Here is a 22,440-nt window from a genome sequence, read left to right on the forward strand (position 1 = left end):
TAGTGTGTTGTATTCGGCTGCGTTTCCTATCTTCTACTATCCCCCCTCACCTCCCCTCTCCTCCACTCCCATCTTCTCTTTCTAACCCATCTCGTGTAATTCATTTCTCTCCTTGTTTTTCCCCTTTCCCCTCACTTCCTCTTATATGTAATTTTTGTATAACAATGAGGGTCTCCTTCCTTTACCATGCAATTTCCCTTCTCTCCCTCTTTCCCTCCCCTTTCTCATCCCTGTTTAATGGTGATCTTCTTCTCATGCTTTTTGTCCCTATTCTGTTCTTAGTTGCTCTCCTTATATCAAAGATGATATTTGGCATCTGTTTTTTAAGGATTGGCTAGCTTCACTTAGCATAATCTGCTCTACTGCCATCCATTTCCCTGAAAACTCCATGATTTGTCATTTTTTATTGCAGAGTAATACTTCATTGTGTATAAATGCCACATTTTTTTATCCATTCATCTATTGAAGGGCATCTGGGTTGGTTCCACAGTCTAGCTATGGTGAATTGTGCTGCTATGAACATTGATGTAGCAGTATCCCTATAATACGCTCCTTTAAGGTCTTTAGGGAATAGTCCAAGAAGTGGAATACCTGGTTTGAATGGTGGTTCCATTCCCAGCTTTTCAAGAAATCTCCATACCACTTTCCAAATTGTCCGCACCAATTTGCAGCTCCACCAGCAATGTACAAGTGTACCCTTTTCCCCACATCCTCGCCAGCACTTGTTGTTGTTTGACTTCATAATGGCTGCCAATCTTAATGGAGTGAGATGGTATCTTAGGGTGGTTTTGATTTGCATTTCTCTGACTGCTAGTGATGGTGAGCATTTTTTTATGTACTTATTGATTGATTGTATGTCCTCCTCTGAGAAGTTTCTGTTCAGGTCCTTGGCCCATTTGTTGATAGGGTAATTTGTTATTTTATTGTTTAATGTTTTGAGTTCTCTGTATACTCTGGATATTAGGGCTCTATCTGAAGTGTGAGGAGTAAAAATTTGTTTCCAGGATGTAGGCTCCCTATTTACCTCTCTTATTGTTTCTCTTGCTGAGAAAAAACTTTTTAGTTTAAGTAAGTCCCATTTGTTGATTCTTGTTGTTAACTCTTGTGCTATGGGTGTCCTATTAAGGAATTTGGAGGCCAACCCCACAATATGTAGATCAGAGCCAACTTTTTCTTCTATGGGACTCACAGTCTCTGATTTGATATCAAAAATTATTTTGGCTATTGATTTCAGAGGTTATAGTTCATGGTCCTAAAACTGCATTTCTTTGTTCTAAGTTGAGGCAGAATATCATGGCAGAAGAATGTTGCACAGGAAAACCACTAACCTTGTAGCATCAAAAAAGGAAAAGATATAAGACGTACCCTCAAAGGCCTACCAACATCAACAATGCCCTGCCTTCTACAGTTTCAACTATGTTCCAATAGTTTATTTAGCTATGAATACTCAATGGATAAACCTGTAATGGATGAAACCACTGATGAAGTCAGAGTCTAGCAATCCACATCCTCACCCAAAGAAAATTGTTTCATTGGACAAAGTCTTCAATACATAAGTTTTTTTGAGGGCATTTCAAATGAAGAACAAAACAGCTTCATAATAAATATAGTAAATAATTTTTTTAATCAAGTTGATTATTGGTTATTTTTAATAGCCTATAAACATGAAACTGTAAAAGAATTTATTCCAATCTCAGTGTTAACTTATCCTTTTTGAATATTATATGAAATTACAAATAAGTTGAGAATGCAGAAAAGTATAATAAAAATGAAGATTATAGTGTGTAGGAAAAGTTTAATTCTCTCAAAAATTTAGAGTAGTGATTTAATCTAATATGCACTTCAATTAAGCTTAAAGTAAAGGTAAATAATTAAAATATTTCCTTTGTTAAAAATGTATTGATACATAAAATTACTTAATTTTTAGGACAATTAAACCCCATATTTCACCAAATATCTTTTTTGTGTGCAGTAAAAAACATGTAAAATTAACACTCCTCAGTGAAATACTTTGTGATTTTTTTGGGTGGTCTGTTAATCTTTTGTTTTAAAATATAAAACTTTTACAGCACTGCCTCTTTTAGTAAGACACTCAGATTTGGGGAAAATATCATAAATACATTTTTTTAAAAAATCCTATTTAAAAATTATTTTGATGCAAGTGTCTTAAATTATTGAATATTAAGATATTTTGTGCTTATTATTCACCAAAATTCTAAAGTATTTTTCAGATTTTTATAAGCTTTCTTCTCTGCATTATATCACTTATAAAATATTTATATTTTAAGGGCACACTCCAGAAAAGAGAAATGAGAAGATACCACTTGAAGTTCAACTCTGAATAACTTTGAATATTTACATATAAATTACAGAAAGAACAATTTGAGTTCAAATAGTAAATTTTTAAAAAAACACTCTTCACTATCATTGTACTTTCAATATTAAAAGTCTGTATGTCAGTTTAAAAATGCTTAACCTCGTGGTATTCACTTGCATATACACATATAAAAATATTTAACAAAAATATTCAGAACATCTTATAGTACTTTAATTAATTGACATGCAAACATATTCTCTAAACAGTTACATCAACTTCTACTTGTGATTGCTGAAATGGCCCTTTCTATGACATTTCATAACCAGCCCCATTAGCAGGCACTATTTGATGTGAAAAGTGGAATCTAAGAAAACACACTGAGAGTATAAAATATGCTTCTAGTCATTATGTATTGCTTTCTTCCACAATTTTGAGATCTGTATTTTTTCAAATATTTCACTAGTCAGCTTATGAAGAAATAATTTTTTCAACAAATTACTATTAACTAGGTAGAAATGTAGAATAAATTAGACATAATTTAGAGCTGTAAGAGAAAAACGATATATGTGGCAGTTTGCCAAAGAACACTTGGCATATTCAAAGACTAAAAATATGTAATATCCCAGAATGGTTGTTTTTCTTTATGTGACAGGGAACATTTTATTTTCATATTGTTTCAAAAAGACATTGAGATTTTTTTATGAAAAAATATCTGTTATTTTTATATGGATTTTACTTGATTTCTTTTTATTTTTTTCCTATATGTCTTGCACACTGAGATGGTATTTGCTACGGACAAACATGGTGATACATTGAGATTTTTTATGAAAAAATATTTGTTATTTTTATATGGATTTTACTTGATTTCTTTTTATTTTTTTCCTATATGTCTTGCACACTGAGATGGTATTTGCTACGGACAAACATGGTGATACATTGAGATTTTTTATGAAAAAATATCTGTTATTTTTATATGGATTATACTTGATTTCTTTCTTTTTTTTTTTCCTATATGTCTTGCACACTGAGACGGTATTTGCTAGGGACAAACATGGTGAGATACAGATCAATCAATGGCATTTTCTACTAATGTTTAATAATACATTTCTGATGCATTTCATTTGTTTCCATTTTATATAATAGCATCATGCACATTCAGCGTGAGAATAGATTGCTGCTTAAATTCTCTATTCATATTGTGTTAGGTACTTTTAAATGATGTTGGGAAAATTATGACTATAATGACAAAATCTCCCAGTTTGTTGTTTCCATCTTTCCTGTGCTGCTCCTGCTGCTACTAGTATCAGCATGCTGACTTTAATTTGCATTGTCCACATAGTTTCTCAAAAGATAGGATACTTAGAATTGAGGAAATCACATATGACTTGTTTGTTTTATACACTGATATAGACTCAATGAGAGACTTCAGCATTATTAATGTATATTTTATCAAAATTATATTAAATCTCAATATGATGTACACTAACAAAATTTCTTATAGCTAAAGATTTCATTAACAATGAGTGATAAGGCACCATAAGCTAGTATGTATTTCTAACTATTCATTTACTGAAATCCATTCATTCACAATATAGTATTTAAAAAAAAACACACATGTCAAAGTGCTTGTTTTTAAAATCTGTTTGGTGAATTAATAACAATGCAGTATTTGTCTGTTATCTATTATAAGTGGGTCATATTTTACCCACATAGTAAAATCGTTAACATTGTTGGAACAACCTAGGTGCCTTTCAACAGATGAATTAATAAAAAAAAAAGTATGGTGTATATATACACAATGGAATATTACCCAGCCTCAAGAAGAATGAACATATGGCATTTGCTTGTTAATTGATAGAACTGAAGCTGTCATTCTAAGTGATATAAACCAGTCTCAAAAAAACAAAGGTCAAATATTCTCTCTGAGGTGTGGATGCTAACCCATAATGAAGGAGAGGAAATATAGAAGTTCACTGAATTGGACAAAAGGGAATGAAGGGAGGGGTAGGAATAGAAAGAGAGTAGAATGAATTGCACATGATTTTTCAATGCACATATGAAAACATGACCAGTGTACCCGCACAAGAATGGGATAAAAATTGTAATGGTTTGCACTCCATATATGCATAATATGTTAAAATACATCCTAGGGTCATGTGTATGTAGAAAACAAATTTTAAAAAGGAGAAATAATTTTATATGGTTTTGTGTTAAAATTAACATATTTTATTCTGTCAGTGATGAGAAATATAATAATGTTTTCTGATAAATAAAGAGAACCTGTATTTGCATATTTTTCTTTCCCAGAATGTTTCTTAGACAAAGGTGACAAATACATGCACCTGAGAAAAGACAGCCTCTTCAACAAATGGTTCTGGGAAAACTCAAAATCTATATGCAACATAATAAAATTAAACCCTATCTCTCACCACACACCCAATGTGGATCAAGGACAGAGGAATTAAACCAAAATGGATCAAGGACATAGGAATTAAACCAAAGACTCTTCATTTAATAAAAGAAAATGTAGGCCCTAATCTTCATCATGTGGGATTAGACTCCAACTTCCTTAATAAGACTCTTGTGGCACAAAAATAAAAATCAAGAAAAACTCAAACTAAAAAGTTTCTCCTCAGCAAAAGAAATAATCTGTGAGGTAAATACAGAGCCTACGTCTTGGGAGCAAATTTTTACCCCTCATATATCAAATAGAGCACTAATCTCTAGGATATATAAAGAACTCATAAAGATAAGCACCAAAAACAAACAAACAAACAAACAAAAGCAAATAACCCAATCGATAAATGCCCAAGGACCTACACAGACACTTCTCAGAAGAGGATAAAAAATTAATCAACAAATATATGAAAAAATATTCATTATCTCTAGAAATTAGAGAAATGCAAATAAAAACTACTCAAAGATGTCATCTCACTCCAATCAGAATGGCAACTATTATGAAGACAAACAACAATAAGTTTGGTGAGGATGTGGGGAAAAAGGTACACTCATACATAGCTGGTGGGACTGCACATTAGTGCAACTGGTATGAAAAGCAGTGTGGAGATTAGTTGGAAAACTGTGAATGGAACCACTATTTGACCCAGCTATCCCTCTTCTTGGTCTATACCCAAAGGACTTACAGAAAACATATTACAGGGAAAAAGCCACACTGGTGTTTATAGCAGCACAATTAACAATAGCTAAAATGTGGAGCCAACCTACATGCCCTTCAGTAGATCAATGAATAAAAAAGTGGAATATATACACAATGAAATATTACTCAGCAATAAAAGAAAATAAAATTATGACATTTTCAGGTAAATGGATGTAGTTTGAGAAGATAATTCTAAGTGAAGTTATTCAATCCCAAAAAGACAAAACCTATATTTGGATGTTTACAGGAAGCATGGGAGAAATAGATGAACTCTGCATAGGGCAGAGGGGTGGAAGGCAAAAGAGGGAGCAGGTGGTTATAAATGATGGTGGAATTTGAAGGACATTATGATCCAAAGTACATGTATAAAGACATGAATTGGTTTGAACATACTTTATATATATAAAGAGATATGAAAAATTGTGCTGTATGTGTGCAATAAGAATTGTAATGCATTCCACTGCCATGTATTTAAAAAATAAGTTAAATTAAATTTTTAAAAAAAGAATTGAATGTAGGGACTCAAGATTTCATATGTATACCTGTTCTCATACTAGCATTTTTAAAAACAACCTCTGATGGAAAAACCTCAATGTCCAAGAAAAAACATGGCATTGGCATATCATGGAATATTATTCAGATTGGAACAACAACAAAAAAAGGTTTCAGGAGTAATTCATGAACCTTTCAACATTATTGCATTATTGGTCATGAATTATCCAATGCTGTAAGACTTTAATATAGAAGGTGAAATTGAAGGTAGAAACTCATACAGACAGAAAATAGAATGGCATTTACCAGGGGCTGAGAAAAGGTGTCAGTGATATTTTGAAAAGAAGAAAAATCAATGGAATTGATGATGGATATTTCACAATAGTAAAAATGTGCTTACTGCTTCTTATCTGCATTCTTAGAAAGCATCTAAAGTTTCAACCAAAAAAATAACAACAAAACTTTAGTGAGTGGCAACTTAAATATGTATAATGTTTCAAAATTATATATATATATATATATATATATATATATATATATATATACACACACACACTCACACACACAAGAAAATGAATTATGTTGGTATTTTTAAAAAAAGAAAGAAACAAAGAAAAGGATCAAAATGGTATATTTTCTATTTTGTGCACCTTATCATAACAAGAAGTACACCCTGATCTTTTTTATATGTTAAGTGTAATATGCCCAGAGCAGAAGGACAAAACACCACAAGTTCTCATTTATTTGTAGAAAGCAATAAGCAAATATAGTAGAACAGGATTGAATAGTGATCGCAAGAGACCAGGAAGAGTAGAAATAGACAGATTGAAAGAGTTCATTGAGGAGCACAAAGACCAAAATAGAGGAATCACTCCTGATACTTCTATGGCACAGTTGGGTGACTATTGTTGAAAATAACCTAAAATGTGTTTCAAAATATAATTTGCACCTGGCAGGTGGCAAGTGTCTGTAATCCCACTGACTTCACAGACTGAAGCAGGAAGATCTTCAGTTCAAAAGCATCCTCAGTAACCCTGTCTTTAAGTAAAATAACAAAGAGGGCTGGAGTTGTGACTCAGTGGCTAAATACAACTGAGTTCCAACACCAGCACCAATAAATAAATAAATAAACAAACAAACAAATAAATTTGCAATACATAAAGATAATTAACATTTAAAGAGATGAAAATACTTATTACTATTATTAATACCACTTCTATATATGTACTGAATTATCATAATGTACCCCATAAATGAATACATAAAATATATATTAAAGAGTTTCCAGTAACTTTATAAACAGCTGTGAAAAACTTCTCTTAAATAAATAGCATTTCATCTGTCATGATTCTAAAGATGTCAACATATAATTTAAATACTTTCTGAAAATTTTAAAGCATTTTAGTGGATTGGGTTCAAATCTTTTTTTCTTCTTCTTCTTTTCTTTTCTTTTTTGCCCACAAATTATACCCAGTGGTGATTAACCATTGTGCCACAGCCCCAATCCTTTATTTATTTATTTATTGAAACAGGTCTCAGTAAGTTTCTTAGGTACTTCCTAGGTTGTTAGTGAGTGGGCTCAAACTTTTGATTCTCCTCCCTCAATCTCCCAAGTAGCTGAGATTACAGGTATGTGCCACATTGCAAGGTATTCAAAGAAGGAGGAGGACTTCTTGCTATGGATTCAATTAAACCTCAGTCTATGCTGCTCACTCTTTCAAGGGTATGTTGCCTTATGTAGCAACAGTTTCTTCATTTTCTGGGTTTATGTTTCACAAGAGATCAAAATGTAAAACTCAAATGATAGAGAAATATATGAAAAATATCTGGCCTTAATAATTCTTGCCATAAAAATTATAGACTTGTAGTATTATTTTAATAAGAAAAAAATATTAAAGTTGCATTTCTAAAGAGATGTCTGTATTTTATGTCACTGAAAATATCAAAAGATATACTGTGGGAAATGTTGAAATATTATATATATCTTATATATTACTGTCTCATAATATTGTTCCTCTTGTGTGGTAATTTTGGATTTAAAGTTATGATGTAGTAAGCAACTGAACATTGAGAACTGGTTCAGGTAACTTGTAGAAAAGGTGTACAAGTTTATATTCTAAATAATAAAATAATAAAAATACACAATAATAATTCCTCAATTATTGATCATGTCCAATTAGTTGAAATGGTGGGATGCTGTGCCACAATAGTACCAGTGAATGACAAGTATAAAAGAGAAGAAAACATGAAAAGACCTTCACAAAATAATCTTTAGAAAGAGCATGAAAACATCTGTAAAGATGCTAAACAGCACCTGTCAAATGGGAAATAAAATTAAAATTAATACTAGATTCCTTAAGCCACTAATAAATGGCACACACTCACACAAAACCCAATAGTAACAAATACTGATTGATTGTGGAGCAGAGGAATTCTTTTTGATTGTTGCTTGGATGCCAACACAGTCTTCTGGGAAAGAAGCACTTTATTTTTTATCCTTAATAAAGTTAATATATGATGCAGTGATCACACTTCCACATTTTATCCTCATTATTTGTAAACTGATGCCTACAGAAATGGTATATATGCTACCAAACCTTGATCCTTCTCTCTGATTCTAATTTAATAAGAGGACATGGTTTTGAAAAAAAGGCAAAGCAGGTATATTATTGCTTTGCTAGTAAAGAAGAAGCACAGAGATGCTTTGATTCTGCTCATCTGAGGGAATAGAATTTTTTTTTTTTTTGGTGTGTGTGTGGTGTATGTGTGTGTGTGTGGGGGTGGGTGTGTGTGTGTGTGTGTAAAGTGGGGATTGAACTCAGAGGCATAAAAACACTGAACAACATTCCAAGTTCTATTTTAAATTTTTATTAAGATACAGAGTCTTACTGAATTGCTTAGCACCTTGCTTTTGCTGAGGTTGGTTTTGAACTCAATCCTTCTGCCTCATCTTCCTGATCCACTGGAATTATAGGCATGAGTCACCATTCCTGGCAGAACAAAGAATATTTACAAAATAAGCTATTCAAAGACTGCCTGCCAGGTACTCCCTGTAAAGAAGAGTAACTGTTCACTTATTAATTTGGGAGATATCTATTCCTTAGATCTCCTGGGGTCATCTTTGAAGTCTGAATTATTTGGTTCCTCTGGTGAATGTGTTCTCAAAGCTGTCTGATTCATGGATGGGAAAAGGAAATCTAGTTCCTAGTTATGAAACAGGAGAGAGAGAGAGAGAGAGAGAGAGAGAGAGAGAGAGAGAGAGAGAGAGAGAGAGAAATGTTCTTTTTCTCTTTTCTTTTTTTAAAAGCCTCAGTGGTAGAGTGACAAGGGTTATATTCCAAGCATGGGGCAAGACACTTTTACATATGCAAATATTCACTGAAGATTTATTCAACGACAATTTAAATTGGAGGATATATAGCAAATTAATGCTAAATGTAACATTAATATATGGAATATATGGAAATATAGCAAATTTGCTAAAAAATAATCTTTACCAAATTAATGGAGAAGTATATGTATTTTCAAAAAAATCCATTCAACAAGAAAAGAGTAGCCTATTAATTAGCTCAACAACCAAAATAAAATTTAAATGCATTTTCCTAAGTAAAAGAAGCCAGTGTAGTAGAATGAGGCAAGGTCAGACACCAGAGGAGTAACAGAAAGGAGATTTATTTGGCTGCATCCAGGTTCAGAGAGAAAACTTTTTACTCTACTTAATCAATTGGCCTAAAGACCATTTTCAGGATGTTTTAGGACTTCAAACCCAATGTGTAGGGAGAGGTACTCAGAGGTTCAAAATCTACAGAAGCTTCCATCATAACAGAATTTTTTTCACTGTTCTGGGTAAATTAACACCTCAAAAACAGTTTTTGTTTTTTCAAGAATCAGTTCCTGTGAAAGAAAGAGCTTCTCCCCCCCCCCTTTTTTTCCCCTAACTTTTTGAACCATTTCAATGGAGCCCAATTAGTCTTTGAAATATAAATATCCCTGTGAATATCTATGGCCCAAAGACAAAGACTTGGTTACAATACAAACACACTTTTTCAAATACACTTCCCACTTGAAAAAATTTCACAAAGTATATTATATCATTGCAATATTAGGTTGCTCAAAAATCTTGTGAAAAACTAGTAAAGATGTGTTCAGCATCTGATACGTTGATCTCTTTCAGGCTCATGGCAAAGTAAGATAGAGCAACAGAAAATAGAAAGCTATGCTCATGCAGTTCTACTAAACATACAGGTGATAATGTCACAGAGAAGAATTTACCTACAGCTTGTTCCTCTGCTGCAAGGTGCTTAATGTCACACTTGTAAGAACATGAACATGCAATATGTTCTACTGTTTAACTTACAATGCATGTGATCATCCATAAAATGTCACACATTTTTTTCTGTAACTTCTGGCAAGATTTCTAGAAATAGAATTAAGAGTATAAAAATTTCAAGTTCTACAATTAATTTATCAGATTCATTTTCAAAATAATTAGAAATTTTCTAGTTCTCCATTGTTATTCTCATATAATAGATCTACTACCTTGTGTCCACAATATAATGTTTTACTATAGTATCATGATACAGTTAAATATTTTGTAGAACTACTCACTTTTATTTTTCATGAATCTCTATTATGATTAGTTATAATTAATCAAACGTATGCATCCTATACAAATGTTTTTGTTAAATTTAAACTATTTAAGTATTATCCTTTATAGCTTTACTTTATAACTTACTTTTTAATTCAAAATATCCTAATTGTTTATTTTTCCCAAAACAAGAACAGTGCTATTTATTTCAGTGAAGTGTTGTAGGTTTTTTTTTCAAATACCTTAGATCACTGCTTCAATTTATTCCAGAAATACTGATGCCAATAATAAAAAGAATTTTTTACCTTATATCTGACTGCTGATATTTATGATTTTTAATTATATTATTCCCTTAACAAAGATGTGTAACATGACATTTCTTTTATTTTTAGTATTTATTTTCAGTGCATAAAAGCATGTTAATTTCTAAGTTGCAAGGAGGAGAAAATCACTGACAGATTCTTCATCAAATCTCAATATAAAAGAGAAGGTAATGCCACTATAACATGATTCATCCAGTCTCTTCAGCAGTTAAAATTGGGAAAACAATCACCTATACTGAAGAATCACTGGAAGGACTAAATTGGAGAACTTCTATAATATGTTTAGTTTATTGAATAACAAAAGGAATTCATTATATTTATGTTAGTTTCTTTGGTTTGCATTTTTATCCTAAAGGTACATCTGAAGTAATGTGGAAAGTGTAAATTCATTTTTAGAAAGAAAATTCTGATGTAAATTAAAATAATAGGAAAAGCTACAGAAGATAGGTGTCATGGAGACAATTTGGAAGGCTGTTAGTAATTATATTTCAAATAGCTGCAGTTGAATGTGTTCCAAAAATGTCACCTAACAGTGTATGAACAATGCATAAATCTTTTCAAACATGTGCAGGAAAGGAACCAACAATTCATCACCAACTGATTTATGACAAACCAAACCCAGAAAGATTAGCTGTCACAATTTAGATCACAGAGAATCAATGATACTCTGAGGGATTAAATATCTCTCATCCTACAGCACTGTTGTAATATGATGACAAAGGACCACAAGATGGATGAAAGTGGCAAGAGTCACTGCTATTTTTGTTGAGCACTGTCTTCATGTCAGCTGTCTCCACATCATTCATTTAAAACTAATGGAAAATACTGTAAACAAGCTGCTATATTTACTGCTACCTTTTAGAGAAAAAAGAACAGAAAATAAAAATAAGTAAATTGCCTCAGTCCGCATATAGCAAATGGTTCAAATCTTGATTACTTGACTTGAGAGAACACACATCTTTGGGTCCTTCATAAAGGACAAGTTGACTGTTTTCTACTTTGTCATATAAAAAGCTATAATATAAAATTGCCTTTTCAATCTCCAATAAAACATGTTTCAAACTAAATGGGTAGACATATAGATAGATTCCCATATCAATCAGAGAAAGAGAGAGGAAAAAGCATTTTCCAAAGTCCTTGTGATTATTTTCATACTTCAGTATTTGCCACTCACACCCCATCCTAATTGAGCCTCCAGATTAGGATTCTTAAGCCATATTTATGTTTAAATTATTGATATTTTCAAAGAATGGTGGCAGAACTATGCCAACTATACACTATATACAACTAATTATTAACACACAGAAATATAAATAATTAATCTAGTATTCCAATTTTTCAGTAATTTAAAAATTACCAAAATAAATCCTATGAGTTGTAAAATAATATGATTAGTACAAAATAACATTTTCCTTTTGTTTGTTCCACCTAAATAAAAAAAGCAACCTTTAATACGTTATCTTGAAAACATACATGTTCAACTAATTGGTTATTTTTTCATTTATTTTTAATTCATTTCTTTCAAACCTGGAGATTGAACCCAGGGGTGCACTACCACCAAGCTAGATCCTCAACATATTATTTCAGTGAAACAGGTGGAACCATTTTTGAGAAAGGATCTCACAGAGTTGCTGAGGCTGCTCTTGAACTGGCAATACTCCTGTTTAATATCATTATGTCCTATTGTTTCAAATTAATGTTGTTCTCTGGTATGTATATATCTATATTTTACAAAAAGTACTGTGATTAAAACCTTTAATCAAGTGCCCCTAAATTCAACCCATCATACAAAAATATAAATAAGTAAATAAATAAGTAAATATGTGTACTAATAGCGTATATTTTAGTGAAGATTACAGAAAAATGTTGATGTACTTTTCCAATAACATGATTATTAAATATAAGCACATAAAATTCAGTAACTTTTCCTTGATGACTAAAGTTCATTTTAAAAATTCTAGGTAATTTCAGGTTTCATAATGCTTAATTCAAACCTTACCCAAATGAGCAGAGTATTAGCTATTCAAAGCCATGTCACTGCGTCAAAATAACAGAGAAACTAGTTAAAAGAGAAAAAAAGTTATTTTGGCTATTGATTTCAGAGGTTATAGTTCATGGTCCTAAAACTGCATTTCTTTGTTCTAAATTGAGGCAGAACATCATGTCAGAAGAATATTGCAAAGGAAAACCACTCACCTTGTAGCATCAAAAAAGCAAAAGATATAAGACTTACCCTCAAAGGCCTACCAATTTCAACAATGACATGCCTCCTACAGTTTCAACTATATTCCAATAGTTTATTTATCTATGAATACTCAATGGATGAACCTGCAATGGATAAAACCATTGATGAGGTCAGAGCCTCACAATCCACATCCTCACCCCCAGGAAATTATTTCATTGGACAACGTCTTCAACACATAAGTTTTTTGGAGGGCATTTCAAATAAAAACCCAAACAACTTCATAATAAATATAATAAATAATTTGGTTTTTTTTTTACTCAAGTTGATTATTGGTTATTTTTATTAGCCTATAAACATGAAATTGTAAAAGAATTCATTCCAATCTTAGTGTTAACTTATCCTTTTTGAATATTACATGAAATTACAAATAAGTTGAAAATGCAGAATATTATAATAAAAATCAAGTTTATAGTGTGTAGGAAAAGTTTAATTCTCTCAAAAATTTAGAGTAGTGATTTAATCCAATATGCACTTCAATTAAGCTTAAAGTAAAGGTAAATAATTAAAAATATTTCCTTTGTTAAAAATGTATTGATACACAAAATTATTTAATTTTATAAGACAATTAAACCACATATTTCACAAAATATCATTTTATGTGTGTAGTAAAAAAACACATAAAATTAACACTTCTCAGTGAAAGATTTTATGATTCTTGTGGGTGGTCTGTTCACCTTTTGTTTTAAAATATAAAACTTTTACAGCACTGCCTCTTTTAGTAAGACACTCAGATTTGAGGAAAATATTAACACATTTTTGTTAAAAAATTCTATTTAAAGAATTATTTTTATGAAAGTGTCTTCAATTATGAATATTAAGATATTTTGTGCTCATTATTCACCAAAATTTTATAGTGTTTTCAGATTTTTATAAGTTTTCTTCTCTGCATTTTATCTCTTATAAAATATTTATATTTTAAGGGCACACTCCAGGAAAGAGAAATGAGAAAATACCACTTGAAGTTCAACACTGAATAACTTTGAATATTTACATATAAATTACAGAGAGAACAATTTGAGTTCAAAGAGTAAATTTAAAAATTTCTTCACTATCATTTTTACATTTCAATATTAAAATTCTATATGTCAGTTTAAAAATGTTTGAATTTGTTGTATTCACTTGCATATACATATATAAAAATATTTAATACACAAAATATTCAGAACAGCTGATAATACTTTAATTAATTTACATGTAAACACATTCATTCTCTAAACAGTTATATCAACTTCTGCTTCTAATTGCTGAAATGGCCCTTTCTAAGACATTTCATAGTCAGCCCCATTAGCAGGCACTATTTGATGTGAAATGTGGAATCTAAGAAAACACACTGAGAGTATTAAATATGCTTCTAGTCATTATGTATTGCTTTCTTCTACAATTCTGATATCTGTATTTCTTCAAATATTTCACTAGTCAGCTCATGAAGAAATAATTTTTCAACAAATTACTATTAACTAGGTAGAAATGTAGAATAAACTAGACATAATTTACAGGTGTGAAAGGAAAACAATATATGTGGCAGTTTGCCAAAGAACACTTGGCATATTCAAAGACTAAAAATATGTAATATCCCAGAATGGTTGTTTTTTTTTTTATGTGACAGGGAACATTTTATTTTCATATTGTTTCAAAAAGAAATTGAGATTTTTGTATGAAAAATATTTGTTATTTTATATGGTTTTTACTTGATTTCTTTTTCTTTTTTCCCATATGTCTTGCACACTTAAATGGTATTTGCTAAGGACAAACATGGTGAGATATAGATCAATCAATGGCATTTTCAACTAATGTTTAATAATACATTTCTGATGCATTTCAATTGTTTCCATTTTATACAATAGCATCATGCACATTCAGCATGAGAATAGATTGCTCCTTAAATTCGCTATCCATATTGTGTTAGGTACTTTTAAATTATCTTGGGAAAATTATAACTATAATTACAAAATCTCCCAGTTTGTTGTTTCCTTCTTTTCTGTGCTGCTGCTGCTACTACTAGTATCAGCATGCTGACTTTAGTTTGCATTGTCCATATAGTTTCTCAAAAGATAGGATACTTAGAATTGAGGAAATCACATATGACTTGTTTGTTTTATACACTGATATAGACTCAATGAGAGACTTCAGCATTATTAATGTATATTTTATCAAAATTCTATTAAATCTCAATATGATGTACACTAACAAAATTTCTTATAGCTAAAGATTTCATTAACAATGAGTGATAAGGCACCATAAGCTAGTATGTATTTCTAACTATTCATTTACTGAAATCCATTCATTCAAAATATAGTATATTTTTTTAAAAAAACACACATGCCGAAGTGCTTGTTTTTGAAAATGTGTTTTGTGAATTACTAACAATGCAGAATTTACTTGTTTTCTATTATAAGTGGGTCATATTTTACCCACATAGTAAAATCGTTACAATATTCAATGAGTCATAGGCAAAACCAAAAATTGCCACATACCTCATTTTACAGATTATTTAAAGCACTTATTCTTTCTTCATTCATTATTTTTTTAAAAAAAATTATCAGGCATTTACTATAGGCTAATTGGCATGAAGAGCATTCTAATTATTTCAGATATTTCAAGAAACTGCAAGACCTCATTTCAGAATAGCATTGTAGATTTCAGAAGTAACTACTCTTCCTGTAGTGACTATTATATATAAAAATCTGCTAATACATGGGATATGTAAAGGTATTTGAGATGTATTACAGAAATGCATAAGAAAAATAGTACTCTTTATCATGTTAGATAAATGAAGACAGATATCATACTAACAGCTAAAATGGATTTTTTTATTCATATGTGACAGTGGAATGCATTGTATTTATTATTACACATATAGATAACATTTTTTTATATCTCTGGTTGGATATAAATTATGTTCACACCAATTCATGTCTTCATATATATATATACTTTGGATAATAATGATCATCATGTTCGAACATCATTTCTAACACCATGCACCCTCCCTTCCCCTCTAACACCTCTGCCATATCTAGAATTTATCTATTCCTTTCATGCTCCCTGTCCTTATTCCACTATGAAACAGCCTCCTTACATCATCAACAACAACAACAACAACAAAACATTTGGCATTTGGTTATGTGGGATTTTCTAACTTAGCATTATGTTCTCTAATTCCATCCATTTACCTGCAAGTGCCATGATTTTATACTCCTTTATTGCTGAGAAATATTCTATTGTGTATACATGCAACATTTTAAAAAATCCATTCATAGAATGAAGGGCATCTGCGTTGGTTCCACAGTTTAGCTATTGTGAATTGTGCTGCTATAAGCATTGATGTGGCTGTGTCTGTGAAGTATGCTGTTTTTAAGTCCTTTAAGTGTAGACCAAGGAGAGGGAGAGCTACATCAAAAGGGGGTTCCATTAAATGGAAATTTAAGGAAGAAAAGATAAATTGTGCACTGGTATTTTAAATAATCTAATAATAATTTTGAGTATAATCTGTTGTTTCTGGGTCTTATTTCACCCTTTACTGCAATGACATATCAATTATATTTTGACTTAATTACCCCTATGATGTTAAAATATGTAAGGTTAATTTATTGTGGTTTGAGATGTCAATTGGAAATATTGGCATTTAGTAGATAATTCCACAAATTTTTTGTTATGCTGTACTAAAAAGCTATTCCAAGTTTATTGAAAAAATTAGGTTTGTTTCCATGTAACAGTAGTTTCCAAATGTACAAATTACTAAGATAAATCTGGATGTGCTCAAGGAATCTGTAACACAATATTTGCTAATCTTTATGTTATAGTCTATATGAAATGTTCCTTTCATACACCCAAACTAGACCTCATTAAGATGTCATTTGTTGAATCAGCGTATCTTATTATAGATGGAGACTTTGGCATTTTTTCTCCCCTTTCTTCCCACCTAAAACTTGGCTAATTTCCCATAGCAATGTTTTATGGTTGTTGATCCTCTCACAAACCTCAGAATAAGCTGTAAGTTATCCATGACAATCTAGAAACAAACATATGTGTGATACTGTATAGATTAATATATAAAGAATTCCAAAAACTTATTGATCTGGCCAAGAGATGATGTGGTAGCTATATACTGATCTAAAAACTGAAATTTAAAGACAACTAATCACAATTATGTAGCCATTGAAAGCAGATATTCTAAGTAGGAAGCTATTGAAAATGATGTCCACTTCATCTTTCATATGAATATTTGCTCAATATGAGGGTCACCAGATTTTAACCAGGACACTTTTGAGGTCTCCATAGAGCATATTCAAAAAAAAAAAAAACACAGCATTTTCTTTATGTACCTAGGTATGATTTTCTAAATATTCTTTGAGTTTTTGCACTATATACATCTTTGAATACAACTAGCCCATTATTTTTGTCCTAGTCAAATCCATCCATCCTTTTAAAAGTAGTTTAATTAAATCACCTATGATCTTTAAAAAAGTCTCCACTAAAATATTTTTCAGGTTCTCAAGTATTTATATTGAAGTATCTAGTATCTTCATGACCACTAAGTAATAGCCTTCTATGTCTCATTTGTACCATGTGTCTCTATCTTACTTCCATTATGATTTGAATATGTTGTTCAAAGGATCATGTGTTGGGAGCTTGGTTTACATTGTAAGATAATTTGTAAATAGTGGAACTTATAAATATGAGTTCACTAGTAGATGGTGGTTAGATCATTTGGTAAAATTCCCTTGGAAAGACTAATGTAGCTCTCATGGTACTCAAGTTAATTTTTATTAAAGCATGTTGCTACAAAAAGAGCGAGACTGGTCCCCAATTTGTCTACTTCCTGTCTCTTTATGTTCTCTCTCCCTCTTGAATTGAATGTCACCATCATGACTTCTCATGTGTGATGCAGGTGAAGGGGGCCTCAAAGAAGCTGAGAAGATGCTGGTAAAGTGTTCTTGAATCTTCATAACTATATACTCAGATAACATTTTTATGCCTTTTTTCCCTTTTTATGCATCAGCCTGCCTCAAGTATTTTTGTATATAATCATAACACAGGCTAGAACAAATTCTGTGTCTTATTTCTCAAAATAATTTCTGGGGAGACACTGTAGTGCATTACCAGGAGTTCTAAAAAAGAGATTTGGAAAAAGATCTGCTCTGCATTCACTGAGTTATCTTTAGTGAGTGATTAAATGTATTTGAGTCCCAGGCCTCTTATTTATGACAATGAGAAGGACGTCTATGATTTCATTTTAAAAGACCTTTTGTAGGTAAAGGGTTCAGTTTTTATGAATCTCATTCCTTTTGTTCAGAAGAAATATCTTGTATTTTCTATATTTCCCATGGTACTTGAACTAGTGTCTTGCCATTTACATTGAAACTGAAATATTTGGAGTGATTTTGCTCAGTAAGCAAAAGTAACGGTGACTTTTTAAATTATAGCAAAGACTCTATGTGAAATTTCTGATATATAATGTGATGCACTGTCCCCTTGCTACTGATTATAGTGCAAAGTGGCATTTATGGCTGCAGATCTTAATGGCACCCATTAATCAGAAGTGGTTTGAATTGACTTGATCAAAATGGTTAGAAAACCACAAATAAAGAGCCTGATCATTAAACAAATTTAGTTTTTGCCAGCAGCAGTTTGAGTCTTCAAATGGAGTACAAGTTATGTGTATTTGTACTAGTGAAAGGACTCTAAATTATGTATTTACTCTTTAAGCTACTTTTATTAACATAAGTCAAAATCAATTATAATACCAGTGTAGAAAGAGATATGAAGATCTTCAAAAGCTGAAACATGTTCAATTACAAACTCAGGTTTGTATTTGAATGCAAAACAGCTCTCTTGATTCACATCATACCTCTTTGAGCTTGAGATACTCATCCAGAAGAAAGCAAATTTTGTGTGTTTGTGCATATATGTGGGCAGGTGCTAGACCCATTAAGAACTAACATAATTAGAATGTAAAGTAAAAATATTTTTATTTGGAGTTCATTTGTTCAAAGTAGGAGGAATATCCCAGGAAGAAAATGCAAGAGATTTTGTCATCCATTTCACCAACTTTATATGAGAAAATCAATTGTCTGTCAATTATAAGTGGAACCCACAAGTAATCAACAGCAGGTATTGAAAGGCTGTGATGAGAAACCAAACTAAAGCTGTTTTTCTCTTGTTTCCTCTAGTGCTGATTGCTGTGCAATTTGATTTGGATGTTTGCTAAATTAAAATTGAATTGAAAATAAACATAACCTATTTTTAAAATTATTTTAAGACCCATAGCCTAAGGTCACAATTCACATTATAATTATCTCTTATTTTTATAATGCACTCCAAAGATAAAGCATTTGGAATATATCTTTTATGAAAAAAATCTTATTTTTCTGAGTAAAACTAAGTTGTAATATGCATCATATTTTTCTCTGAATTATATGTTTGATCCTAAAATTAATAGAAGAAAGTGTTTTGATGGAGCAGCCAAAAGATTAATATGATCTTGACTGGTTGGATATTGTGGCAGGATAGATGGAGGATGAACCAGAAGTCCTTGGGGATCATGTAATTTTTTGGCCGATGACAAAGAAACTGACATGGTTGTTATTAATGGAAAAGAGTGGCTAAAAACAGCAATGTTCTTTAAGTTATACATAAAGGAAGAATTTCTTTGTTCAACAAAAATTCCCTGTGCAGCCAGCAAGGCTGAAATACATTATACTGAGATTTTTGGAACCTGGGTTCTATTTTTTGATAGTTTCTGTAACTAGTAAAGTAACCTTAGCCAGCTTGATAAACCTCTCTATATCCCTTCATTTGCTTCTAAAACCAGAGGAGCAATGCTTTCTAAAAGAAGAGGAGCAATGCATTTCTTTTGTTTCTTTTTTTTAACCTTCTGGATTTTTTCCCAATTTGACTAAGATAAAACCTGCAGATACTTCAGAGTGTATCACACAGCATACAAATGGGATTTAATAATCATTGCTAAATCTATCTATGACTCTTTTCTCTTTCAAAGGTTGTCCTTGCTCAATTGGTTTATTCTCTTACTGCAATTTACTCAAACTGATTATATATAATTTTTCCCTCTTCTTTAGCCATATTATATCCACTAGTAGTCTCTTGCTTAAATCTGTACAATTTTTTTTGTATGTTGTTGTATGTAAACCCAATTGAGCTTGCCTGTCATTCAGTCATGTTTGGGGACATAAATGTTGTCCATACAACATATTTTATCATGTTCCATGTAGAATTAAATTGGAAAAATGTATTTCTATATTTGTGAGTGTACTATGTTCCCATAGCTTGTTTTTGGCCATATGTTTTTGTAAACTTAGTTCTTCAGGAATCATAGGTAATATCAAAAAAATTAATAATTTTGGAATATGATTGTTGTATAGACCCCATGTATGAGAAGCTTTTACTCTATTATAACTGGTGAGCCAAAAATTTATTATAAGAAATTTAGTATTATTTACATTCATCCTGCTCTGGTTATCTTTTACACTTGGCCCACAGAAAATAAGGCTCAGAAACATACCTCACTGTGTTTTTTTTTTCAGATATCTAAGGCCTCAGCCTTGATTCCAGATCCATTTCTCTGATTCCTGCCCTGAAGTCACACTACATATGGAACCACAGTGATCTCAGAATTTACTGGAGTACCTTACAACACTATTGGCCACATTCACAACAAGATTAAATATTGCCACCAGGGCTGAATTCTAGAAGGCCGTTATGCACACACAAGAGAGAGCAAGCTGTTCTCTCTTATAAAAGTCCACATTTAAGTCTGTGGAAATTCTATCTTCTTAAAACAATTCCTGCTCAACCTAATCAAAATGCATGGCTCTGACCAGAGTGACAGTTCACGATAGACAGGAAGCAGCTGCTAAATTTATCTAGGACACAACACATTCTGTGACTGAAAATTAGGTGAGGAAAGGAACCTGCTGCTGCCATTGGTCATTTTCTATCTGAACTACACTTCACTTTACAGTATTCTTACTCACACTTTCTAAATTCTACAACACATATAGGTCTGAGAAATCATTAAGAAATAATTAAAACCAATAATCAATAAATGGGATGGATTCAACTAAAAAGTCTCTTCCTCACCAAACAAACAAACACACAAATAGAAAAACAATTTGTGCGGTGTATAGAGAGCCTACATCCTGGTAGCAATTTTTTTAATCCTCACATATCAGATAGAGCACTAATCTCTAGGGTATATAAAAAAATGTAAAATTCAAGCACCAAAAAAACCAAAATAACCAAATCAATTAATAGGCCAAGGAATGAACAGTCACCAATCATAGAAGAATATACAATTAATCCACAAATATATAAAAAGAATGTTCATCATCTCTAACAAATCAAAACTACTCTAAGATATCTCACTTCAGTCAGAATGGCAGCTATTATGAAGACAAACAGCAATAAGTGGTGGCCAGGATGTGGGGAAAAATATATTCACACACTGATGGTGGGACTACAAATTGGTGCAGACAGTATTTATAGCAGTATGGGGATTTTTTGGAAAAATGGGAAATCACCATTTGACCCAGCTATCCTCTCCTTGGTCTATACCAAAAAGACATAAAAACAGCATACTACAGGGACACAGCCACATCAATATCTCTAGCAGCACATTTCACTATAGCCAAACTCTGGAGCTAACCTATATACCCTTTAATAGATGAATGGATAAAGAAAATGTGGCATATATACACAATGGAATATTACTCAGCAATAAAAGGGAATAAATCATGGCATTTGCAGGTAAGTGGATGGAGTTACAAAAGATAACACTAAGTGAAGTTAGCCAATCCAAAAAAGCAAATTCTGAATGTTACCTTTGATATAAGGAGGCTGATTCATAGTGGGATAGGGCAAGGGAGCATGATATTAATAGACAAACTCTAGATAGGGCAGAGGGGTTGGAGGGGAAGAGAGAGGGCATGGGGTAATTAATGATGGTGGAATGTGATGATCATTATTATTCAAAGTACAGGTATGAAGACATGAATTGGTGTGAATATACTATGTATAAAACCACAGATATGAAAAATTGTGCTCTATATGTGTAATAAAAAATGTAATATATTCTGCTGTCATATATGAATAAAAAAAGAAAGAAAAAATCCAAAATATGAAAAAACCCAACATTTGTTCATATTCTAGGTGCATTACTTCAAATACCAAAAAAACCTTAAATAACTAAATACAATATAATAGACAATAAATTGAGAAATACTATGCTACAAAAATATTTACATAATAACTAAAAAATATCTTCTTTTACAATGTAAACGTCATGAAAAAGTTAATAAA

The 22,440-nt window shown here is 31.5% G+C and overlaps 1 protein-coding gene across 1 annotated transcript in view; it reads right to left on the reverse strand.

Annotated features, from left to right (window-relative positions):
- Window positions 1-22,440, reverse strand: part of LOC113177341 (uncharacterized) — a 339,679-nt gene that overhangs the window by 146,536 nt on the left and 170,703 nt on the right.

Source organism: Urocitellus parryii, chromosome 11 (genome assembly GCF_045843805.1).
Source record: "Urocitellus parryii isolate mUroPar1 chromosome 11, mUroPar1.hap1, whole genome shotgun sequence".
Taxonomy (NCBI): domain Eukaryota; kingdom Metazoa; phylum Chordata; class Mammalia; order Rodentia; family Sciuridae; genus Urocitellus; species Urocitellus parryii.